This window comes from Cyanistes caeruleus, chromosome 13 (assembly GCF_971803275.1).
Source record: "Cyanistes caeruleus chromosome 13, bCyaCae1.hap1.1, whole genome shotgun sequence".
Classification (NCBI taxonomy): Eukaryota; Metazoa; Chordata; class Aves; order Passeriformes; family Paridae; genus Cyanistes; species Cyanistes caeruleus.
The window spans coordinates 11,283,460-11,296,744 of record NC_141713.1 but is presented as its reverse complement, the minus strand read 5'-3'; the positions used below and the strand labels follow the sequence as shown (position 1 = coordinate 11,296,744).

General features: G+C 37.4%; 1 long non-coding RNA gene across 5 annotated transcripts in view; it reads left to right on the top strand.

Moving 5' to 3' along the window:
- The window catches only part of LOC111934127 (uncharacterized), a 244,390-nt gene that overhangs the window by 221,776 nt on the left and 9,329 nt on the right, over nt 1-13,285 (top strand). For all 5 annotated transcript variants that reach the window (XR_015275614.1, XR_015275607.1, XR_015275604.1 and 2 more), the window contains one exon: nt 7,590-7,749. This is a non-coding gene — a long non-coding RNA (uncharacterized LOC111934127). Of the gene's footprint in view, nt 1-7,589; nt 7,750-13,285 lie in introns of those variants that run through there.

The window sequence follows — 13,285 nt, the reverse complement described above, 5'->3', positions numbered from 1 at the left end:
CAGGTGCACAATGAGTGGTTCAGAGAGTAGCATGCAAGATTTAACCTTTTTTTAAAGTTCAAAATGGATCATCCTGGCTGTAGAATCTGCTGTGCTTAGTGAGGAAGAGGACTTGTTTTATATTTCCACTGATTCCTTTTAAGTGCATCTGCTTAGGAAGCAGTATTTCCCATGAACATTTTTAAGGATCCTTCCTCCCTCCCTCCCTTCCTTCTCCATATAAAAGAGAGTTGTTATGAAGGTTTCCTTGTCCACAAAGAGGTTTGAAGAGAAACAGCCTATTACCTCTGCATCAAAAGTATCTGCTTTAATCTGACTTGGTAGAGCTCTGAAGAGCAAAACTGTTGATAAAGCCAAATTGCATTTCTGTTATTGTTATCAATTATGTAATGCTAGCTGTCAGTTTTGAACAATGTAAAAGAACTTATGGCAGTCTAACAGCCCTAAAAAAGAGAAATTTGATAGTTAAGAATCCTGGTTGAATCTCTGCTCTGTAACAATAGTATAACCAATTTAGAGTCATTACAGTGAACTGCAGGAAAATTATTTCTTTTTAGATTTCCTAATCCAGGTATTATAGTAAATATAGATATAACAGAGCCATCTTAAATTCTTCTTTTCTGCTAATATCTAGATTTTTGTAATAAATCTGTCTTCTTGGAAAAGAGTCAATAGTGGTAAACATACTTTAATAATAAATGCATGCTTACACCAAAGCAAAAATACATAGATTTATAGAATTCTCTAACGTGGTGGAAATGCTGAGGTAATTTATTTCTTCCATTGAAAACCTATGAAGTAGTAGGAGGAGTATTTTGGTTTCATAATCTGTTTAGCTCCGCCTACTTTACATAACCAAATCAACTCTAGATGTGCCTTTTGCTTAACATTTTCACTCCTTTCATAATTTTTTGGGACCTTTGCAACTATGTTGATTGACACATCAAACCAAATGTTGTGAGTGTATCTTTTGCTTGATGCCTGAAATATGAGGCATACTGGTGCAAAATGAGCTTTAAAATTCAGATGGTTCATTAGTGATTCTTTATCTATATATTTTATATATATATATATATATATATTTTTTTTTATTTTTTATTTTTTTTGTGGTGAAAGTGAAGTAGCAAGATGAGTTGATGAGAAAGAGATTCATTTGATGAAATTATCTTTTAACCAATGCTGAGCAAGAAGCTGACCCACAGATGAGAGTCACTGCTAATATGAGTGTTAAGCCTATTGCTGTAAGAAATAACACAGAAGAAAATCCCATGGGAAATAGACCTCAATGTACAGGACTGGAGTTAAGGTCTTTTAATTAAATTTAAAGATTTTTGTCCTCATGGGAAAGGATATAATTAGCTAATTTCTGACAACTATTTGACCTGCAGATGCTTGGATCAGCAGTCAGAGGAATGCACTGAGAAGTACCACTAGATTATAATTATGAGATTTTTGGGAAGTATTAATTATTCATGTGACATCTTGTTTACTAACTGCTGGGATAATAAGTTAGTAAACAAGTATCAGCATCTTGTGTTATAATAAAGATGTGTTTTAAATTGGTGGTCAGGCTCCAGGGCTGGCTTGAACAGAGCAGCTGCAAAGTTTTGGGATCGCTGTTATTGTCCTTGTAACTGGTACCAACTGTACTAGAATAAGAAAGCAGCTAAAATTAGTGTAATGAAGTAATGCGGTGAAGAAATGTCTGCATTGACCTTAAGGAGACCCTAAATATAAGAATATGGCCAATACATCACTGATTTTGCTTCTAACTTCAGTGAAGTTAAATCAGAAGCGATTTTGGTCCCTGAGCTTTGTGCTGAGTCATATTCTAATTCTGTCTAGTTTAGGAGAAAGCCTTTTATTTAATTTCAAATTGTGTTCAGGGCACTCGATGATAATCTCTCAGTCCTTTCATGCTGCAGACATTACAGCTACTGATGTAGGCAGGTGCCAAGAGCTACACCCCCAATTGCTGAACAGTTCTGAGACAGGATGTTGATAAATAGGTAGACAAACCAGATTCACGTCTCCGCACAACAGGACAAGATGTTCTGTTTATGAGTTGGAGATTTGCTATCAAACACATTAATTTGTACATCCCTTCATCATGTCTTAGTAGGTGTCAGCTGCCATTTGGCCATCAACATAACTATGGGGCTGATATATTCATCCAATGTGAAGGGGAAAGATCCCAAAGCCATTTTGAATTATTCTTGCAGGAAGTGCTATATGGGAGTAGGAATCATTATAAAGGTTGTGCTCTATAGAAATTAAAGCTGTGCTTCATCATCTCTGCACTACCCACTTTAGAGACACAGAAAAGTACAGTGCACTCCAAGAATGCCAAAGGAAGTACATTCCAAAGCAGGAGGTCTTCTGAGAAATCAAATGATTAATGTAGTTGCTGCTGCTCTTGACTCCTTTGTGTGTTAGAAATGCACTACAGTTAAGCAAGTGTACTGATGGTTTTATTCTAACTGAAAAAAAAAAAAAAGGAGGTAGTTTGTTTATTGAATAAATTTGCAGCTACTGTCATTTTAATCCTGAAAAATTGGTTTGGAAAAGACGCCTGGCACTTCCAATGTGCAGATATAAAATGTGAAGAAGCAATTATGGACACCTTCTTTCAGCAGAGGTAATCTAAAAGTAAAGCCTCTTTTTGGAAGGCTTCTGAAGACAGAAACTTTACAAGACAAATTTGTTATCCTGTTTTGTTCTAAAATGCCTGGGTAAGGGTATTAGAAGTCACCTCACCTGGATTCCTAATCTGTTGAGAGTTTTCAAGCTTTCATAATTAAAGTTTCTTTCTAACAAAAAATATTCTTTCTTTTTTTTTTTCTTACTTCAAAAGTAGCTATCATTCTACCTCAAGTAGAAAACTGCACCAAAAGTGCAGCTCTGAAGTGGCCCAGGCAGGCAGTGGCTGAGCTGTCAGACTGAGGGGTCTGTGCCCCCTTGGTCAGTTTGTGCCCCACGGTGTCTGCTGGATGTCCTGACAGGTCAGGGGGATCACTCAGCAGCTGAGCCTTCATATCCCCTCTCCACTGCCTGTCTGGGACTTTGGATGGTGAAGAAAAACCATGTGGCTGTGCTGGTCTCTACCAGTGAGAATGCTACAGGCACCCAAAATAGGAGTATTCCAATCAGCCAGCATGAACACACCAATGTTTTTTTCTGAGCAAACAAATGACTCAAGTTACGCTTTTTTGCCCAAGGTAAGAGATTATTGTAAAACACACACACGTATGCATATATGCAGTTAAGGGATTGTTCTCAATCTCTGCCTTAGGGCCCAGATCAGCACATATTATCTGTGCATGAACATAATTTCCATTTAATTTGAGCAAGAACCATGAAACAGATAACTTTTCGGTTAGTTGGCTTAGTTTTCATGCATTTGTACTACAGAAATTTCAGTGTCTGTAAACTTAGGGTAAAGCAATAGGAGGACTGGTGGGAGCAATTAACTCAGTACTATTGGCTTTTCTACCACTAGACAGAGAACAAAACCAAGCATTCCTGTCTTTTCTGGGGGTTGAGAATGATGTAGGTTACTGGCCAAAGTGCTAAAGGTTGTAATACAAACAAGACCCTAATCTAGCTTTGACAGTTACATTAGAATTGTAAAACATTAAAGATGTTACCTGTATGTAATGTTCAAATGGTTTATGACACTTCCAAGTCAGCTTGTAATGTTCAAATGTATAGTTTTCTCTTGCACAAATGCAACCACAAGCAAATTCTGAACTGAAGGTCCTGAATAGTTTGCAAAAATGCATTGTAAATGAAGATTATCTCTTTTCAAATACTCAGAGCATGCATTTTTTCCTGGTTTTGTGACTACTTCACTCCCTTCCTGATACAGCATCCACCCACAGTGCTTTTCTTCTGAAGGGAACAAACAGCTGGAAAACACATGAATGTCATTCTGTTTAAAATTCCAGTTAAATTTAACCAGTTGCCTGTGCTCTCAGACAACTTCAGATGGAGAAACATAATGCTACCATACAGAAGTGATGCTGATTTTGAGGAGAAATTTCAAAAAAGAAGAGGTGATTATTTTTTAAGTATTTGTAGTAGCTTTCTAATTTTCCCACTAAAATAATGCCTCAAAGCTGCTGGCACTGTGGCAATAAACATACACATCAGTCATTTGGAATGCTTTACAAACAGTAAACACTGCTATTCAGAAAACAGAGCCACAAAGCAGCTTAGTGATTTATCATAGAATTCTGGAATGCTTTGCCTTGGAAGGGACCTTAAACATCATCTAGTTCTAACCTCCCTGCCATGGGCAGGGACACCTTCCAATAGACCAGGTGAAACTTTATCTAAAGCCTCATTTCATATCTTAAATATCATTGACCTCTTCACTGCTGTGCTCTTACTGTCCACGATGACTTTTGGTCAAACCACACAATTTTGGTTTAAGCAAAATGCTGTGCTGTGTAGCATGTGCCTGCACATCCACACTGCAGCACCCCTGGCTTTGATGTGGAGGGTGGAGAAAGGCTCTCTGTGCCATGGAACCCCACCAGGACAGTAACACCATGGGGGACACAAGGAAGGCCAGGTGCACTGTGTATCTTGCAGCTGATGCTCACTCCAGAAGGTGCTCGTGTGTCTGTCATTCTAGGGCAATGCCTCCTCTTTACTGCCAGAGCTGGGGTGCAACGTGTGTCCTAAACACTGGGCAGTTTCTGGGTCAGTGGTTTTCTTCAACACACACTTCTTATCAATTTCTTAGAGAATTTACTTTGATTTACAGAAAAATGAATAAATCTGAACAATTCTTTAGTTGCTCCAAAGAGGAAACTACTGCTCTTTCTTAGAAGCCCTGTGAGTTAGTAGCTGTATGTGTTACATTTTCTCAGCCCAGAAAACTCTCAAATAGGCAAAGTAGTTACTCATAGAAACAGAGAATCAGAATGAAGGTAGACCTAACCTCATTAATTCAGAGAGGGAAAAAAAAAAAAAAAAAAAAAAAAAAAAAGAGAAACAAATTGATGCAGTATTTAAACCAGAAAATTGCTATAATGACAAATGACAACCCTGTAGCCTGCAAAATCTGCTAATAAAGTGTCTGCTGTGGCTGTTATTAAAACTAAACTTATGATCCATGATTATCTAACCATTAAACAGAAGTGGGGGCTGGATATAAACTGGATATCTGTGTCGGATGATATTTCAGTGCTGTCTGGACTGAGAAAATTATTCATCAAATTTGATTTCTGATGCCTCCCTTCTCTGAAGATTAGCCCCCTAAGGAGCTTACAAGCATTTAGAAAGATTCCTTCCTCCCTCCCTCCCTTTGTGTCCTTGTTCACTTCAGTAATTACGCTGTAAGCTTTCTTCAAGTTTAATTTGTAGACTCAAAAATGGCTTCTGTAGAATAGCTGTGCTGCAATGAGGTGTCTGACTGCAGAGCAGCTCTGCATTGCCAGATGAGCATCTCTCCTATTTGTGTGGAATTATTCTTGTTCAGGTGGAATTTGCTGGACCTGTAATAGCAGTAGCATAGAACTCTCCATCGGTTGGGTTGTGTGGATATTTTCATACTTTTGCCAGAGTTACACCAGCTGAAATAAAGTTAAGCAAAAGGCACATTCAACTGAGGTAGTAGTTGGCACATTAGACTTTATTTTTGATTGATGTGTGATACATTTTTTGTTGTCAAGAAAATTGTTTACACCGTTTGACTAATGGGATGGATGGTCTGTTTGGGAGAGAAAATAGACACATATGGAATTGTAAAAAGCTCTTGCTTTGCTGGATTACTGCCCACATGCCAACAAAATGCTGCTTCAGTTCCAACCTCCACTGGCTTCCACTGTAGCCAACAGGAACTGAAAATAGTGAAAATGCTTATGGCAAGGAGAGAGCATTACTCACTGAGACCAGCAAGCCACATGACTGCTGTGCATACTGCCTTTATTCCTGCTCCTGGAAAGGGGTGAAGATCAATATATGCTCTGTTAATTCATGCATGGTTTCTCACCAGCTGATTTATTTTTTCCTCTGTTAGCAAATATCCCACTAGCAAAGGAGTCCAGCACTGGCCCTCAGATGAGGAGGTTACTAACATCAAATCAAATCCTTCTTCCACCAATGGAAAAGTGCCAAGTACTAGTTGCACACTATGAAAGTACTTGAAAGTGATAGGATGGGTAGATTTTCTGCATAGCTCCAGGGTTTGCTGATATGCTTAATATTAAAAAAAGAATAATGGAGAATTATTTTTTTTTCCCCGCCCTGAATAAGGAAAAAACTGCAGAAAGTTACTACTTTACTGGAGAGGGCTCTCAACAAATCAGTTTTGTTCTGCTGCAGACTTGTATCTGCTGAGACCTGAGGCAGGTTGATGGTGGATTGACAGATAACCTGAGTAGTTCTGAGCATGTAATTGGAGGAGAAGATATCTGCCTGTATTATACACCCTTAAACCATTGAGATTTATTCTCCAATTTCTGTATAGCTATCATCCAAATTACAGAGCAAAAGGTTTTGTGAATGATGTGCAAAGTACAACCAGGATTCTTTTAAAAATCTAACAGTCAATAAAGTATTCATGCTTTCTGGAATGAAGTTGGGCCTTTATATATCATTGATCCTTTATTAATTTCATTTTAAATACACTATCCTGATTCACTATGGAAGCATTTTCCATTTTCCATTGCTCTTCCGTTAAATATCCAAAGGGAGAATTTTCTGCTTACAGAAAAAGTAATTTCACAGATGACCACAATTGCTGAGGGCCAGATTCAAAAAATTATCATCTTCTTCTTCCTTTCTCCAAAATTTCCTGTCTTTTTTCATTAGCCATACACAGCAAGAGATGAAGGAAGCTGTATGAAACATCGTAATTGGGTGTCTCCTACTGAGGCCACATTAATATGTCATTAGACTAATATCTTTTACTGACATGCTGATATAGTTTTCAGAACAGATCTGGAAACTTGACAATCTGGATATTGTATTTTAAAAGAATAAAATACTTTAAAATGTTCTGTATAAAATTTTCCCTATTTGCAGGGTGCCTTAAAATCTGGCTGTGAGCCTCCCATGTTATCACATCACTACAGAGAGCAGGTTGCCACAAATACATGTGGAGCTTTCAGCAAAAACAAGTGCAAAGACCTTGCACTCCAAGCCTTAGAAGGGAGTGCCCTGCATTCCCTGCAAGTGGGGTGTCTGCAGCATGACTGCAGCACACCCTGCATGGGCACAGACACTGCTTTCCTTGCATGAGGGCCTGCAGCCAGAAATACTTCATTTTCTGCTTAAAGTCATCAGGTAACACACACTCCTACATGAGGGCATAACCAAACTTCAGTCACCCTGTGTTAGACCATTTGCAGCCCTTCTGCCAGGAAGTTGACCAGAGCTGAAGGGTGGGAGCTGTGACTGTGTTGGATTTCTTTCTAGCAGAAGAATACTTGCTTTAAGTCCTATATTAGTCAGAAAGGTCTCAGAGCAGGAGCTTTGAGGTTTATGTGTGCTGCTTGTTTTTCTCCAGCAAATCTGAATGGGAAAACTGGGGTAGAATTTTGTCTTTTGTTTTTGTTTGTTGGTTTGTTTTTTTTAAGATGAAGGGCAGATGAAGACCCTCTGTTCCAGTGAACTCAGAGCATGGGCACCATCTTCATTGTCTTGAAAAAAGGAAAAAACAGAGAGAAGTACAAAGGGAGTTTGAAGAGCCCTGTGATCCCAAGGGGCTGCTGGCCCCTTCTTTTAGCAGCTTTTGAGGTGAGTCCTGTTTGATTTATTTTGGCATATCTTTATGCTGAAGAGCTGTCACTGAGCCACATTTAGCAGAGTGTGAGCACATGGAAGTTGCCTTTGGTACTTTACATATCTTGTCTCCTTTCATCCCAGATTCTGTTAGTAAGATAAAAGGTCCTTGTAGGAGTTGATGCAGGATTAGAGCATATAGTGGGAATGGCACAGAGATCAGAAGCTGAGCTCTTTCAAAGCTAAATGGGCCACAGCAAAGAATACAAGCTAAACAAAACACAGGACTTGATCAAAAAACATGTTCATGTTTTCTCTCCTTTAAACTATGTCAATCATCCCTGCTGCAACTGTGGCACTGTTTAGTTTTTTTCCAGTGAGAATGAGAATAAATAAATTAATATATAAATAAATCTATATAAAATGTTTAAGGAAGTGAATCTTACACCTGAAATGTTTTCATGAAGAGTAACATAGGCTTGTCCTGAGAAGTGAATTGGGTGAACAGAAAACAGATTGAGAATGCAGATACACTCCATGCCAGTCATGAAATTTTATCCAGAGAGCTGCAGCCTGAAAATATTCACATAACTTTAAATTTCTGTTCCAGATTGTCATGAAGTATAAAGAGACTATTAGGATAATGTTAAAATACTTGATTCCAAAAAGAAAATTGGGCATTTCAGAGATTAAAATTTACTGTATGTAGTATCTTTCACACAATTATCAAATTATTAATTCCAAAGAGTTGTTTGACATGAATTTAGTTCTACTGCATGCATTAGGATTCATTCATTATAAACTGAGAAACAATTAATTGGTATTTGAAGGTAATATTTTTTTTGCTGTTGTTCAAATTCAGCTATTTTGTTCTATAACATAATACATAAGAGACAAAGATTATTGCTTTTTTAATGTTTTCTACAAATAAATTACAAAATTAATTGGTGGCTGCACTGTAAATAAGAAGATGTCAATTACAAACCTTTATTTTTGGAGGGTTATAAATCAGTTATACAAGTTCTCCCCAAACACAATAAATAAATTAATTAGCAGACAAGCATGCTTATTTGCATTTTTAATGATCTCAGGAGTCTTAATAATTTAGCATTTTCTATGTGCCTTGAGATCTTTGAAGGATGGACTCAGAAAAGTGCAAAGTTTTATTAATATTATCTTTCATTCATCCATTTTAGCTATATATGACACGAGGCTATTTCAGCCAGTTGTGTGTGCTAGACCCCACAGTGTTTCTGTTAGCAAATGTCTCATGGTAATTATTAAAGAATCATTTGAGATCAGGTCATCACTTAATTTGAGAAGCAGAAAAGGTGAAAACATCCCTTTAAGGAGAGAGATGAGCCACTGGTTCTTGGAGGACATAAAAACTAAAAGAAATTATTTCTGTTATATACACCATAAGCTTGAAAAGCCTGATTAAAAACATATTCACATAAAGATAAATATCTATCTTTATAGATACCTAAGAGATAAATATAAGCAGATCCAGATGGAAACAACACACATATATAAATAGGGTCCATCATTTAGAAGTTATTTTGAACCATTTGATCAAACCACTTAAGGATGTGCAGGTTCATATCATAACTGAGCTGCTCAATGGGGCTGTTAGTCCCTTTTGCCTCTCCTCCGCCTCCATCTGTGTTCCTAGGCTCACTGTCAGCCTTGGGCTGAGCTTGACATGCTCATTCTTGAAGTGCTGTAGGCTGGTTCAGTGAGCTAGAGACAGGAAGCAGCTCGTTTCTGGAGGGGAAGATCCATTTTCTACAGGTGGAGATACCTGAACAATCCCACAGTGGATCCAGGCAAGTACTGGAGCAGTCAGATGAACAGGAGAGGTGTGAAAGGAGATCAGCTTAGCTCTAAAATCAGATTTTACTGTGGATTGGGAGTAGTCCCTCTGCATTTGGTGGTGGGAGCCAGACGAAAAAAGTACAGTGGTCTCAGACTGGGTGCAAGTCTTCTTCACTAACTACAGAGGAAGAATAAGGTGAAAACATTTCTTTAACACTTAAGGCCTAAAGTTAGATCATTCTAATTTAGGATTAAAAAAAAAATCTTGATTAAATGAAGAGTACATATTTTCACTGGGTTTTTAGGATTTAAGTTAAAGAGGAATATGGCCATTTCTCTTGGGCTTTAAAGCAAATAAAACATTTAAAATGTTCATCAAGTTTTCTTTGAAAGCTATTTTAACATCTGAATAAAAGGAAGATGTATTGTTATTTAGAGCTCCTTGGAAAATCTCCAAGCTTTAATTGCACTTCACTTTCATTTTAGCTAGAATGAATCTGAATGAAAGTGTCTCTGTCCTGTGGTGCTCTTTCATTCCCCATCTTAGTTCCTGCAAAAATAATGCTCTGCTGAAGCCAAGCTCAGCCAGGGCTGTGGATTTAGACATCTCTTTTGGCTCCTGGCTGATTTTCTCTTGTTTTGAGACTAAATTAAAAGCACATTTGAAAGTAGAAATGTCAATTTTCCTAATTATCTGAAACGTGGTGACTATAAATACCACACTACCTATTAAACAAATATACTCAAGAATGTTCAGTAGATGATATGCAGACAAATTGACTTTTTACAGCGAATCCAGTGGTTTTCTCTGAGATTTTCAGGCCAGATGATGTGTGCACACTGGGTGCAACATGAGGTTTCTGGGTATGTTGGATTTACATTTGTGTACATGCACAGAAAACTGACCTTGTTTCCTGAGAAGCTGCTGAACGCATTCTCAGGAGTGTCTGTGCATTGGTTCATTTTGTGATACCCCAAATGCCACAAGAGTCAAAGAAAAAAATGAGCTGAAAGAAGAGACAGATCTGGAGAGACCCAGGTCTGGTTATCTTTTTTGTGGGGAATGAGAGGAGGACTCTGTCCTGTGTCTAAGCACAATTGCTGAGATCTGTAGCACTTTAAACTCAGCCATCAGCTTTCTCATGGAAACTTCTTAATTATAGACACTTATGTGCTGAGCTATACATGTCTTTTCATACAGTATCAGGAATTCATCATCAGCTGAGTGAGGGTATTATGAGCCAGTTTAGTACCTGTGGGCCACTCAGACTTTGGCTTACTAAACAGACATTAGGAACTGTGGGAACAGATTCTGGAGTCAGAATCCATGTACTTTGTTATACTGGGTCCTAAATGTATGCAAAGAACTGCAAAGCAGGAGAAAATTTGGCATATCTGTAGCTGTCATTCTATTTTCTGAAATTAGTCTCTAATCCCAGTTATACTGCATTTGAATTTCACACACTTAAAGCATTTTAAAAGTTTTAAAATCAAATAAAGAAACTTATAAAAAATTCCATAATAGAAACTTTTGCATTTTTCAAAAGTATAATCTTTTCTATATCAGTGATAAAATCATAACGTATTCCACATTTCTGCATTTGAAAGGGAGTAGTATAATAAGTTATTGTTAAAGTTGTAGGTAGTACACATTTGTACTGGCAGTGGCCATGTAGTCAATGAAGTCAACCAAATAGAAATGGGTCAGTTCTTGCCTTTATTTTCTTCTGTTCTGTCCAGTGACAAATCTTGCATATTTTTGCATGTTGTGTGAGGTTGTACACCTACATGTTTGACATGAGTGGAAAAGAAATCTAGGCAGTATTTCCCATTTCTTTTCAGGGAATGTTAATGCATGGAGGGACAGCAAGAAAACTGGGCATTTCCTTGGGACTTATCTTCAGAGAGGAAGGAGCAAAATCTGTTCACTGACCTCTAATGATCTGATTTTGTCCAGTCCTGGCTGGCTCAGCTGTTGGTGGTTATGCTTTTGAACATCTGGACTCCATCCGCTCAGAGAAGTTTTTTGTGTGTTTTCAATGTGAGGAAGATGGAGTCTGTACCATTGACATGCTGTGGGACTTGAGATTATCATTTTGGCAATTCTTAGCTTCTATTTTTAGTGACATTGTTCAATGTATTCTCACACATGTGAGGAAGTGTTGATGCTATTGGACCTTAAATACTGTGTACAGTTCTCTGCTAACCTTCCCAGGAAAATGGTATCTGGAATAAAATATGGCTACAGGGATTTGGAAACATGACCTATGAAAGAAAGCTGAAAGTTTCTTTGCACTGGAAAAACAAAAGCAGAAAGGTCTTAGACTGCTCTCCCTGACAGCCATGCGGGTTGAACCTGAGGCTTCTCATGAAATTCAATATACTCATCTTTGCATTGAGATGCTGTGAGCCTACAAACCAAATTTGGCCTGTGAAACTCTTAATTTTGCAATTTGCTCATTTCAGATTGAAAAACAAAAAAGTCTCTCATATTTATGCTGCCAAATATTTCACAGAAATATTAGTGTGTTCTTGAATTAAGAAATGTCTTCTGTATGCCTCACAAATTTTAAATCTAAATACATAAACTGTCAGTGTATATAGATTAAACAGATATATTTTGATTTTCATTATGCAGTTGTTTTTCTAGGATTTTTTTCTTATTCTGGTTTCTTCAAAACTAGTATTCTCATTCTTGATTTAGCATTCCTTACCTTGACCACTGTTAAAACTTATTTATAAATGAGATGGATTTGCTGAAGTTTTACATAAAAGGTATTTTTTTTAACACATGTAACACCTAATGTTTTCATCATCTGTAAATGAAGCAAATTCATCTTTTTGCAAAATCTAGATGCAAGGCTACAGAGCTGTATATGACAATTATTTTATGAGCTGTGGATGCATTGTTCAGTTCATCTACATGCAGAGCTGGTAGTGGTTGTGGTATTCAAGAAGCATATGCGTGGGCTAATTGGATTTTCCATTTTACATTACTTCTTTGTTGAATATGTGCAGGCTTAAAAGATTCAGGGTAATAAAACCAGCATAATGCTACATGTATATGATTATCTCTGTCTTGTCAATGACTTAATCTCAGAGTTAATGTCATTTATTTTTCAGATGTGAGAATGAGTCATCATCTATCAAAATATTAAACTGATTCTCACGCTACAATATTGATTGGCAGAACTGAAAGTGTCCTTAAAGTTGTTTTTTTGAGTTGGAAAATTAATGCAACAAGATCTAGTTGTGGGTAGTATATGGCTTTTTCTCCTGTGACATTGTTGGAACAATAGGGTGGGTGATGGAAGCTAGGGAGTGTTTTTAAATTTGTCTCTTTTTTTGCTAAACTCCTTAGTAGGAGAACATTAACAGTAGTTTGGATTTAGGATTCTCTTGTGAGACCACTTGTGAGCCTTATTTCCCTCTTCATGATGACACGTTAAAATGCACAACATATAGAGAAAAAAGCCACTAAATATAAAAAACTGACTATAAGAATTAAGGAAGATTGGGACATTTAGGCACTTATTTTTACTGAAATTCAGTAAGCAGGGCTTGGACATCAGAATTTAGTAGAAACCTTTGAAACTGCTTCCTCCTTTTCACTACTCCCCATTTTGAAGGTAGTGGAAGGATAAGTACTAGATACCAGCATAACAAAGAATCTTATCCAGTAGTGAAAAATGGATGGAAAAGTGTCAGTATGTCAGAGGCATTTAGTCTGGGTAAA